This window comes from Paroedura picta, chromosome 13 (genome assembly GCF_049243985.1).
Source record: "Paroedura picta isolate Pp20150507F chromosome 13, Ppicta_v3.0, whole genome shotgun sequence".
Classification (NCBI taxonomy): Eukaryota; Metazoa; Chordata; class Lepidosauria; order Squamata; family Gekkonidae; genus Paroedura; species Paroedura picta.
The window spans coordinates 22,907,532-22,920,631 of record NC_135381.1 but is presented as its reverse complement, the minus strand read 5'-3'; the positions used below and the strand labels follow the sequence as shown (position 1 = coordinate 22,920,631).

At 45.0% G+C, this 13,100-nt stretch overlaps 1 long non-coding RNA gene across 4 annotated transcripts in view; it reads left to right on the top strand.

Moving 5' to 3' along the window:
- LOC143822740 (uncharacterized) overlaps positions 1-10,797 on the top strand; it is an 85,998-nt gene extending 75,201 nt beyond the window's left edge. For all 4 annotated transcript variants that reach the window (XR_013226242.1, XR_013226245.1, XR_013226243.1 and 1 more), the window contains 3 exons: positions 110-250; positions 9,974-10,216; positions 10,709-10,797. This is a non-coding gene — a long non-coding RNA (uncharacterized LOC143822740). The remainder of the gene's footprint in view (positions 1-109; positions 251-9,973; positions 10,217-10,708) is intronic.
- Positions 10,798-13,100: the final 2,303 nt, after the last annotated feature.

The window sequence follows — 13,100 nt, the reverse complement described above, 5'->3', positions numbered from 1 at the left end:
TTTCAGCTGGCTCAGTTTTCTTCAAATAAATATTGGGGAGATGTCAAGCAAATGATTTGGGTAAGACCAGCTGAATTGCACATTTCAATGCATCTCTCTCTCTTTCCAGTTGATTTGTGATATAATTAATTCAACCCCACCAAGCCTGCTGGATATCAGAGGAGTTTTGGTATCTGGAACATCATTCCATTTCCTGAAGAATTGGAAAGTGAGTCAAATCCTTCCACCATAAGTTTGTACTCAGAATCAGGTAAGACTAAACTTGGAACACCATTTTTTGCCACCTCTCGAAAAGATCTGCCTCTGTTTGAATTTTCTTTCCTCCCCCCTCCCCTTTCCTCTTCTTTTTGTCTTTTTCCCTGAAGGACTCCAAGTTTTCACTCTTCAGTGACTAAGCCCTATTTGTTCCATGGATCGTGGAACATGTAAATACAAAGGGAGTCATTCATTAAATAAGAGGCTTATGCATACACAAGTTTTCTTTTAAAAATGCATACTTTCAAAGCAGTGCTAAGAGGCTGCCATCTTAGCCCCAGTTTCACAATGGGAACTTTGTCTATAAGTGACCCAAGGACTGGGAGTTGGTCCAGCGCTTAGATTAGCACTAAAAACACGTACAGACATGGACTCTCTCTCTCTCTCTCTCCCCCCCCCCCCTTCCTACCCAGCATCTCCCACTGCACGATGCTCACAAATTTGCTTATCCAACGTGTGCAGGATCTGATTTGCTCAGCTTTCAAAGAATGAGTTTATACAATCAGAAAAATGAAGGAGTATTTGGTGAGATAATACTCACAATTGGAATATTAGAATTGAGGGGTACAATCTATTCAAAAGGGACAGACAAGAAAAGAAGGGGGAAGGTGTAGCAATATATGTTAAGAATCTTTATACTTGTGAAGAAATACAGGTACCTGAGCATGAAAGTTCAGTTGAGTGTATTTGGGTAAATATAAAAGGAGTAGGAAATGAGAGTGGTATTATTGTGGGGGTCTATTATAGACCACCAAGCCAGTCAGAGGACTTGAATGAGATATTGCTAGACCAAATTACACAACTTTCAAAAAAGGGGAAAACAGTGGTCATTGGTGACTTCAATTACCCAGATATCTGTTGGAAGAACAACTTTGCTAAAAATACAAACTCCGCTAAATTCTTAACTTGTCTTGCCAACAGCTTCATTTCCCAGAAAGTAGAGAGTGGAACCAGGGGCTCTGCTATTTGAGACTTGATTCTCATCAATAGGGAAGAACTGGTAGATGCGGTGGAAGTGGTGGGTACACTTGGTAGTAGTGACTGTGCTTTTGGAATTCCAGCCAAAGGTAACAAGGTAAAGGTATCCCCTGTGCAAGCACCGAGTCATGTCTGACCCTTGGGGTGACGTCCTCTAGCGTTTTGATGGCATACTCAATACAGGGTGGTTTGTCAGTACCTTCCCCAGTCATTGCCATTTACCCCCCAGCAAGCTGGGTACTCATTTGACCGACCTCAGAAGGATGGAAGGCTGAGTCAACCTTGAGCCAGCTGCTGGGATTGAACTCCCAGCCTCATGGGCAGAGCTTTCAGGCTGCATGTCTGCTGCCTTACCACTCTGCGCCATAAAGGGGTTTAAAACATTCCCCACGGAGGGGGGGAAGGCTAAAATATATATTCAGCCAGCCCTTCTCCCCAGCTATAGAAGAAAGGAAGTTAGAAGAAGAAGAAGAAGAGTTGGTTCTTATATGCCGCTTTTCTCTACCCGAAGGAGTCTCAAAGTGGCTTACAATTGCCTTCCCTTTCCTCTCCCCACGACAGAAACCCTGTGAGGTAGGTGAGGCTGAGAGAGCCCTGATATCACTGCCCGGTCAGAACAGTTTGATCAGTGCCGTGGCGAGCCCAAGGTCACCCAGCTGGCTGCATGTGGGGGAGTGCAGAATCGAACCCGGCATGCCTAACCACTACACCAAAAGAACATTTTAAAAGTACTGCTGAAAAGTAGTGCTTGCATTTCTCAAGCTGCAAATATTATAATATTGCCACAGGTATAATAAGACTCATTCTTTGGTGAACCTCCGCAGGAAGGGGGACTCAAAACTGAGAGAGACATCAAGGCTATATGCGGCCTGGGCCCAGTATATCTGAGGGATCGCCTCTCCACCTACACCCCTCAAAGAGCCTTGCGCTCAACCTCCTCCAACCTCCTGGTGGTCCCTGGCCCCCAGGAAGCTCGCTTGACCTCAACCAGGGCCAGAGCCTTTTCCATTCTGGCCCCCACCTGGTGGAACGAGCTCCCAGAGGAGATCAGGGCCCTGACAGAACCTAAACAGTTCTGCAGGGCCTGCAAAAGGGAGCTCTTCCACCAGGCATTTGGTTGAGCTCGAACTATCCATCGCTTCCAATTGGCCCCCAAACCCTCCCCTCCTACCATGACTGTTAACAAGTCCACCCAACCCACTGGGTCTCAGTACGGGCTGAGCTAAGGTACTTGCAGTTTCACCTTCCTTTAATTGTTGTTATTGTTATTATGTTAATGTTATTGTTGTTGTTACTACCTTACCGTTACCAGAATGATGTTACCTGTACCATTTTGTTGTTTCATGTAAATCACCCTGAGCCTTCAGGGAGGGCGGCATATAAATGAACAAACAAACAAACAAACAAACAAACAAACAAACAAACAAACAAATAAATGTAACTCTGGCTGCCAGGACCTGCAATGTAGGCAGCGTACTTAGGAAGGCAGCTGCAAAGGCTCCATTCACATTTTTGCTTTACAAATCCTGCCTGTCCCATACAAAGTCTTGAGCAGAGGTTTATAGCTGCTGCTAGATTTAGACACTTCACTCTCTGCCCCAGAAGGACAGACCACTACAGAGAGGATCTGCTAGCTGCCTTTCTGCTACATTGCAGCGCCCTTGCTACAGATGGCCGCAGGGTAAGTTTGCAGCTCCCATGCCAGCAGAGGGCGTGTGTCATAAGGATCAAGAACACCTTTTCTGGCTTCTCAACATTACAGTCCTGTCCCTGTGTCCTCACTTGCCTTATATGAACTATATTTGCCTAGTTAGGATATTTCTATGATGCCTCTTCATATTTCTGCTCAAGGTGGCTTACAATTAAAAACCACAGTGCATCTAGATATAAGCAGCCAATGAGCAATAAAACAAAACAGATAGAGAAAACAGAAAGCTGTTAAGATAAAGCCCCTAATTAAAAGCCTGGATTAAAAAAAAGTGTTTTAGCTCAGTGCTGAAAAGAAAATAAGCTAGTGAGGAAGTGCGTCTCATGGGGTGGTTGTTCTAGAGGTGAGATGCCACCACCAAAAACGTCTTATCTCTAGTCACTACCACTGAGTGCATGGCCACAGAGAGCAGGGCTTAAGAGTCAGCTCTTAACTGGTGGGTGAGATAATATGAGAAAAGACAGTCCTTTAGGTACCCTGTCCCCAAACAGCCCCAACATCACCCAGTGGATGCTAGGAAGTGGGGAAATGTGATCGACCACAATCCCTTGCTGCATGCTCTGCTGCATAATTAGAGATTTGCTAGTGTTCAGTGGCACAGCACATGCAGAAGGCTCATTCTCCCAGCAGGTATCAAAGCAGAAAAAGTCCTTTCCTTGAGACCTGGGTGTAAACTGCACAGAGCTTTTATTCCAATCCCAGGTCGATTCAGTCCCTGCCGTCTACACAGAATGCGATTTCCATTTTGATTTGGGGCGATTAAAATTTTCCTTCTGCAACAAGAAGGATTGATCCGGAGTGACCCTACCTTTATTGTGAGATATCTTAGAGTGCTTTTAATGCTCAATATTTTTAAAATCGAATTGAGAAAGCAGGCTGTTTTGAATCTGGGCTTTGCTCCGTGGTAGAGAACCCCTAATTGGCCAAAGTTGGACATGTGACAAGCTTGCCTTAAAGGAGAAGCCACTAATTTCTTCCAACTTCTGTCGGTCTTGGATTTTTATTCTCCCTCCTCTGCCTTCTTCGATCCTTTCCCCGACCCCAAGAAAAGAAAGAGGCACCCTGCTTGGCTCCTCTCCCCCCCCCTTCAAGAAAAGAAAGAAAGAGGCTTCTGAACTACCTTCTGAACTACCCTTCTGAACTACCCTAACCATGTGCAGAACAGTTTTCTGTTTCAATGGGGGGGGGGGAGGAAGACCTGAGTTCAAACTGATCTGAATTCAACAGGATTGACAATGGAATAAACAAAGTAATTGCAGACTCTGCCCTTGGAAACCCACAGCCAGTCAGAAGGAGAGAGGCTGGCAACCACATAAATAAATATATTTCTCTTTTGTGCTAATTCTTATCACCACAAAGGACAGTGTACCTGTAGTATAAAGTGACAACTTTCATTATGTTGATTTTATCATGCTTGCTTATAGCGGAGGCTGTCATTTGCATGAGAGAACTTGTATAGTAAGAGGCAACTCTAGCACAATAACTAAGAAGCTGAATCGGGAAGTTCTGGGTTCAAATTCTTATCCTAGCCACGAACTCAGTAACTGGCCTTTGTCAGGCCATTATCAACATCCACTTCCTTCCCCATCTATGATTTGTTTTGCACACAGAATGTCCCATTTTCAGTCCCCATCATCTCCAGTTAAAGGAACAAGCTATAGGTGATACGAAAGACCTGATGCCCTGGAGAGTTGCTGCCAGTCAGAGCAGACAAATTCTGTCCTGGATAGATACCTGGTCTGCCCCAGTAGAAGACAGCTTCATGGGGTCAGGTGTATGCTAGGAGGTTAATGCTGCCTGAAAATGACTTACAATGGTCTTGTATCACATCTTGCCTGATGGTAGAAACATATAGACCAACGGAAACATAGAGCTGTAGGTGATATGAAAGACCTGATACCCTGGGGAGTTGCTGCTCGGAACCCAACCACTGACTTTAAAGCAGTGGTGGTCAACCTGTGGTCCTCCAGATGTTCATTTACTACAATTCCCATGAGCCCCTGCCAGTATTTGCTGGCAGGGGCTCATGGGAATTGTAGTCCATGGCCATTTGGAGGACCACAGGTTGACTATCTCTGCTTTAAAGGACTCTATAAAGACTTTTTCGTTGTTGCTGTTGGTGGTGGTGGTATGAATCATCACCAACAACTCATTTTCCCAGTTCTCCTTTTGCCAGACTGCTTGAATTAATTAGACCTCTTTCAGCCCTTACACATTCTCGTGTGGTCTGGATCTTCTTCAACAGAAACGAGCTCTCTGACTTTCTCTCCCCATTTCAGGAAATATCCTTCAAGAAGTGGGCCAACAAGAGAAAGCGCTGACTTCCTTGCAGACTCTCCTGATCCAAGACTAACATTTTTTTAAAGAAGGGAGAAGAGTCCATGCTGTTCTCTTGAGCAAAACAAAAAAAATCTTCCAATATTATTGCCCTGCTGCATAATTCCGATGCAAATGGCGAAGACGGGTGTCTTATTAAAGCACTCGACCAGTAGCCAACTTTCTCCTCCCCAGCTCCAGTTTGAAATTGATTATTTTAATACAGAATTCCTGAATGAAAGAGGTTCTTGGCCTTTTCCTGTGCTATTGAATAATGCATGTGGGAGAAAGCAAATAGAAGCAGAGGGTCTCAGCTGCAGGAACAATGGCCAGTGCACAATGCCAAAGGGGCACATTAGTTGATCCCTCCCTTGTCAATCCCGGTAGCCTGGGAATCGTGGAAGGAAGCAGCTGCTGGACGTGTCGTAAACTGACTGGGGCACTTTCAAGAGACGGCCACATTTACACCTCTGAAAACAAGATATTGATTTTCCTACCCAGTTAGAGCGGAGAAATATTCTTGCTTTAAAATACACTTTGAACATGAATTTCGTCTAGCTTTTTGTTGTTGTTCAAAAAAAAAAAGGCAACGTATCTGTCAGGCAAATGCTGGTGTCATGTAATCATTCAAATATAGTGTTGACCAATAAAAGTTGCTCTTTGTGTTTGGAGACAGGCCCCAAAGAATGGCGAAATATACTGATTGTTTCTGCTTCGAAATCTAGCCTCCTTCCCAGTTTTAAACTTAGCAAAAGAAGAAAAGCAACTTTTAGAGCTATTTCCTCGTGATTAAGTCGTTCATCTTTTCCCAAAGACCTCCCTTTGAGACTCACCTTAAAGTTGTATCCGAGTGGCAGCGCTAATTCATCTCGACCCTTTGTTCTTTCATTGTGCATTTTTTATCATTTCTCCCTCTTCCCTCCTCCCAACCCAATTCTGTCCATCTAAACTAGCCTGCAGGGCATAGCCATCCTACAAACTTAGACCAGTTTTATTTCAGTTTCACTATCATGGGTTCCTACATGCAAATTGTTATTTGCTCATGGTGTCAAAACTGCTTTTATCCACAACTCATTTACAGGATGAAGCATAGGCCAGACTTGCACAAAGCTCTGGCGCTAGCATTGCTGATAAAATAAATTACTGAGGAGTCCTGCACATTCAGCACCACTGCTGGGGCCGTATCTATCAATCCACACCGACTGAGTTGGATTCTGCCCGTTTTTCCATTCTGTCTCATCACATCTCCTTCCTCACTACAGCCTCCAGCCTTCATAGTCCTGGAATCATCAATATAGCCTTTCCAGTGGTCTTCTCTGGTAGGATCCAGGCAATTTTATGGAACAATCACCTCCATTCCCCCACCCCACCCAGAAGGCTTTCAAACCTCCAATTAAACATAGCAGGCTCTGGATCACAGTTCACAGTGAAGATCCTTTGGCTCTTCCAAAGTCAACAGGTATCTTGGCTTGCCTTTTGTTTTGTTTTCCGTCCATCAAAAATCAGTTTGATTTTTCACTTGGGACCGCCTCAGATATCTTTAGTTTTCAAATGATGATTAGAACGTTTAATCCGTCTTCAATGCAGAACTCTGGGAGGGGGGAAAAATCCCCAGAATTTCTCTCTTCAACCAATACTTGTTTTTGTTCTGGGACTTGGTTTCTCGGAGTAATCATTTTGACCGTTTATGCACTGGAGGTTTCATGCTGTGCTGCAGGCTGGAGTTTTAGTCATAGCAGGTTGCCCCACCTCTTCCTGCACCCACATGAGGGAGCATTTGGCCCGGTGCACCTCATCTGCCGCCGATTTGTACTCCTGCATGAGAGCTGGGGCAGTGAAGTTCCCAGTGCATAAACGGTCTTTCTGTCTACCTCAGTCTTCATTCTCCTACTGGGCAGTTGTCGTTTTCCCACAGAACTTTGGCGCACTTGTAAAGGCTTTTTTTATTATGCCCTGGCCGTGTTATACTGCTTCTTGGACCAGATTTAAATCTAGTGATCACTAAGGACTTCCTGGATGGATGAAAAACGCGGTAGAAGTGTTAGGAGAAGCTGCTCAAAGTTGTGGTTTAAAACTTTGTGACTAAGCAAGCAACGAGAAGGAGATTATTTGTTATGACATCAGCTGGAGAGGAACTTCTCGATTTACAGGAACTTCTCTGGATTTTTAGAATGACAAAAAGCTTTACGAGCCTCCTCTGGCATTCTCTGTCTTCCTTCAATAGGCTGACCCATTGTCTAAAGGCAACCTTAATTAGCTCTTACAGCCCATAGACCCAAAGCACTGGGAGGGTGAGGGAAGTGACTTCCTTCCTTCTGGAACATTTGATTCAAGCTCGGTTGAATACAGAAGTTCTCCTGCACAAGCTCTAGTGAGCTTAATGAAGGTGAACTTTCCACTCACTAGTTCCCTTGATGGTAACCCACTGGGTTCAGAGGGACTCAAGATAGGAAGCAGCCCTAGAGGATCCCCATACGGCAGTGGCTCTCAACCTTCCTAATGCCGCAAACATTTCATACAGTTCCTCATGTTGTGGTGACCCCCAACCATAAAATTATGCAAGTGTTCTTTCACAGAAATTAAACCAAAACTGACCAATGGCGTGAAGATCCATTGTTCAGGATTGTAGATAAATTGTTTTTTCCCCCAGGGTTTCTCAGTTCAGATCAGTCTCTTGTCCCACCATGTCGATCTCACTCTTTTCCGCTGCGCCAGACAAACTCTATCTCGATCTACCCTGCAAGGCTGTTGTGTAGATGGTGCCCCTCCCCCGGCCAAGCTGCTTGCCCTGCTGCAACCCCTGTGAAAGGGTCGTTCAACCCCCAAAGGGGTCCTGACCCCCAGGTTGAGAACCGCTGCCATAAGGACAGCCCCAAAATTTAATGGGATTATAATGCTTAGCCGCCTGATTAAAAACTTGTTAACCAAATCACCAGTTGATTAATTGATTATCAGCTTGATGAAGGTATTGATTAGCCCATCAAAATCAGCATTGTCTACTCAGGCTGGCAGTGGGTCTTTGGGAAGATGCCTTTCATATCACCTACTGCCAGCCAGATCCTCTAGCTGGAGATGCCAGGGATTGAATCTGGGACCTTCTGTATGCCAGGCAGATGCTCTATCAGTGAGCCACACCTCACTGCCCTACCCGCTGCCTATGAGTCCTATGAGAGGACTCTGTTCATTTACCCATTTCTCATGCAATTTGTATGATCTGTAGCATACATGATTCAACAGCATACAAGAATAATATCTTACATGGGAGATGAGAAGAGATATGTAGTTAGCATATTTAGACCAGGAACATTTTTCAAATAATCTTCTGATTGGTTCAAGCGGAGACTTTTGGCTTCTCTGAGCACACTTCCTCCCTGCTTGTCTCCAGATGAAGAACAGTTAGTCATTAGACTGCTAGGACTCTCTCCTTCCTCTCTCTTTACAAAGTTGTCTCAATTCTCACTAAGGCTATTTCTCTTTAAGCAACTGGTGTTCTGCTCCTTTAAATCCTTCCAACCTGATCTTGGTCACCAGGCTCACCAGCAGTCTCTTTACAGACCCAACACACCACTGCTTGCTAGTAGCCCCCCAAAAACCTGACATGTCATTGCTGCCACCCCTTCTTTCCTGTTGTTCAGTGCTGACCATGGTGACACAAGCAAATCTGGCATGCAGCCTGCAGGTGGTCACGGCAGTCATGATGGCGTGTGCTTGCCTAATGAACCTGCATGCAGTGATGTTCATGGTCCAAGGGGTATTTAAATCCAATGTCCCCACTGTTCATTAGGCCCTTTATCTACCACATCACACTGGACCCAATTCCATGCAATTCAGCATATATATCATCTTTCCAAGTCAAGCATTCTTTGAGGACCTCAGCATTCAAACTAGGCCGGCTATTTCATGCCTAGAATTTTATCTGCTGTTCCTCACAATTCAGTCGTCTGACCCTGTCTTATTCGGATAAGTGGTCCAGCCAGCTTAGGACTCCATACCCTGGCAAACAGCAGTTTTCCAAACATGAAAAAGAAGTCTTTTCTAATACCTGATACTTGAGATCCTTTGGACTGGACATTCCAGGGACTGAATCTATGCCTTTCTGCATACCATGCTGGCAGGGGCTCATATTAATTGTAGGACATCTGGAGAGCCACAGTTTGGCCACCCCTGCTCTAGACTGTCACCTACGTTCTCCCAGGTATGACAGCTAGCCCTACACAACTTCCTACTGTGGTGAATCAAGAAAGTCTTGGGGTTTGTGCTGGACATCAGCTAGTTTTTCTTTCACCCTTCCACTGTTCCCGTTTGCAAAGCATCACTCTGAAGTTCAGCAGCAATTCTCTCTCAATCCAGATGTTGTAGCCCTGCTGTGACCCAAAGCCACTGTGACCAATCTCGCTAAGCAGGGCTGTTTCTTCTCTGTGAGGGAAAACATCAATATTACCGCAATTTTCCTGCCTCGTTTCCCTTTGTGCATCTGTGGCTTGGCTATAATAGTTGTACTGTGATTGGGCATAAATGGTGTTTTCAGTTGGCATATTCAGGTGAGCATCTAAATATTTTTTTTCAGCCTCTCTTGAACAATATTTGAATATGGTAGAATGAAAACAAATCAGGATCTTGTACAATTACTGGCTTAGAGCCTACTGCCCTGCCTGTTATTTCTCTTTTTCATTTTCTTTTTTTTTTCTCTTTTTTTTCTCTTTTGTTTTTGTGCAGGGCATCACACTTGTGTGTGAATCTGTCAACTCGGGGACAGGGAAATTAATGATTGATAGACTGCAAAACAAGCCTCTTTGTGGATATCCCCTGAAATCATTGCTCATCTCCAGGCAATCGGGATCAGTTCCCCTGGAGAAAATGGCCACTTTGGAAGATGGACTTCAGAGCATTAGACTCCACTGCAGACCCTCCTCACACCAAATCCTACGCACTCCCAGCTCCCACCCCCAAAGTCCCCAGGTATTTCCCAACCCACAGCTGGTAACCCTAACAGTAAAATCCATAAAGGATCAGGGCATAGCTCTGGGTAAGGGAGTTAACCTTTGTGTTCAAGAGCCAGTGTGGTGTAGTGGTTAGGATTGTGGACTTCTAATCTGGCATGCTGGGTTTGATTCTGCGCTCCCCCACATGCAACCAGCTTGGGCTCGCCATGGCACTGATAAACCTGTACTGACAGAACAGTGATATCAGAGCTCTCTCAGCCTCACCCACCTCACAGGGTGTCTGTTGTGGGGAGAGGAAAGAGAAGGCAACTGTAAGCCACTTTGAGCCTCCTTCGGGTAGGGAAAAGCGGCATATAAGAACCAACTCTTCTTCTTCTCTTCATGGCAGCCACAGAAGGAATGTGAACTGTTGTCCTCACATGGCATATTCTACCTCAGGTAGTATATTTCTCTCCCTTGCCCGGTTGGACCCTTAACTGACTTTTAACTCCAGTCTTCCTCTTTCTAGGTCTCTGTCACATGAGAAAGTATGAGGCAATCCAGAGTCCTTTGGCCAGCATCTCATAGAACCAGAGAAGAGTTTTTGTTCTGACAGGGAACACTTCATAATAACAATAATTGTAATGTGTTAATAAATACATTTGTTATCTAACATAAAAAGGGTTGGCGTTGGTGTTGGGTTGTGTGTGTGTTTGTTTTCAGGATATCCCATTGAAATAAGCTCTGTGGGCCTCAAGGGGTCAACCCTTTGGATTTGACCGGCACATGTCGCATTTGTCAAAAGAGCACAAGCTTGTTTTCATCCTCCTTCACAACTCCTGAAGTTGTGTTTGTCTATTTGCTGGGGGTGGGGATGCTTTGCTAACCTTTCCAGCAGAGTGGTGTGAGGGAAGAAGAACAATGTTTTCTAGGTAATCTGAGGAGCATCCATTAAGAATAAACACTGCTAAATGTGATGCTTCAGCAACTGCTCATAGGAATTTCCAGTCAGGTGGGAATCCTTCCCCGTTAAGTTGGACTACCGTTCTTCTTCTCCATGTGAGCTTAAATGGGCTTCGGGGAATGGTAGAGGACAGGAAGGCCTGGAGGATCATTGTCCATGGGGTCACGATGGGTCGGACATGGCTTTGCAACTAACAACAACAACCTTCCTTCTCTTTTTAAATATAACCACTCTGTTCCCCACATTTCTAACCACTTGGATAATTTCTAAATTGAAGGTAGGATTAGTAACGACAACTGGCAGGGCTTAAGAACACTTGTCATAATTACATCTCCTTTCAGCATGGCCCAGGTGTGTCATTGATCCCATGAGCCATTGATCTGGGTTTGCATCATGGATCAAATTAAGCCGGTGCAGCGTGGTAAGGCAGCAAAAATGCTGTCTGAAGCTGTCTGCCCATGAGGTTGGGAGTTCAATCCCAGCAGCCGGCTCAAGGTTGACTCAGCCTTCCATCCTTCCGAGGACGGTAAAATGAGTACCCAGCTTGCTGGGGGGTAAATGGTAATGACTGGGGAAAGCAATGGCAAACCACCCCGTATTGAGTCTGCCATGAACACGCTGGAGGGCGTCACCCCAAGGGTCAGACATGACTTGGTGCTTGCACAGGAAATACATTTACCTTTATGCAAAGAAGCAAGGAAAGGGCTCCTCTGAGGTGCCTCCCTCTCACCTGTAGTACAGGAGATACTGAGCCAAGTGTTGGCAGAGTTCAAATTTGCAAAGAGGGCGAGGCACCAGCCTATTTAAAAGAATAAAATAGTTTAATTATGAGAGAAACAACTTTGTATAGAAAGAAGAGAGGCAGCAAGTCCTAACAGTCTGTTCATTCTGTCTGTTCTGGAGGCAAGCAGAGACGAATTGTGCTCAAAGGAACAGGAAGTTGCCAATTGGGACATGGAGGAGATTAATTGGAAAATCAGGAAGGTTGGTTTTTATACCCCACTTTTCACTACCCGAAGGTGTCTCAAGGTGGCTTATAATCGCCTTCCCTTCCTTTCCCCACAACAGACACCTTGCGAGATAGGTGGGGCTGAGAGAGTTCTGAGGGAACTGTTCTCCAAGAACAGCTCTGACAGGAGTAAGACTAGCCCAAGGTCACCCAGCTGTCTGCATGTGGAGGAGTGGGGAATCAAACCCAGTTCTCCAGATCAGAGGATGTTGTTCTTAACCACTACTGTCCCAGACCTAAATACACCTCCTCCCCCCTCCCCAGTCAATGGTGTCCCATTTTACCAATGTTAAAATCTGGGCCCAGTCTGCACACATTGGATAATGCACTTTCAATGCACTTTAGAAGTAGATTTTCCTGTTCTGCACAGGAAAATCCAGCTGCCAAAGCACATTGAAAGTGCATTAGCCTATGTGTGCGGAATGGGCCCTGGTCACCTTATATATATATAGGGTCTCTCTTGGCAACTGGTGAGGGGGGGCATACCAGGAGTGGAATTCCTCTAGTTGAACTCCACCCATTTTAGTAAATGGAGTAACTCTGTATAGAATCACACTGACGTGCAGTGATTCATTTTCCTGTCTTCACTTTATGAGAAACCTAACTCCAATGCCTTTATAACTGACCCTTACAAAAACAAAAGAGGGAGCGGATGACCTCACAAAACGATCCATACTTTATTGCAGATGAATACACAAGATCAGGATCTGACAATGTACACTGAGCAGCTCACTTTGCTTATATTCTTTTTAAAAAAATTGATTCAAACAGCAGGTGAGGCTTCAGCACCTGTGGCCAAGGGCTCTTGCATTGCCCCATGAATGGCAGAGGTTTTGCAACATGACTCTTTCATTGCCCACGTTCAGCATGAGGAAGCGCCCAAAATCAAGTGAGAAGAGCTTATTTTCTTCTGTCACTGTCAGAACTCCAAATGCATCTTTAATTAAC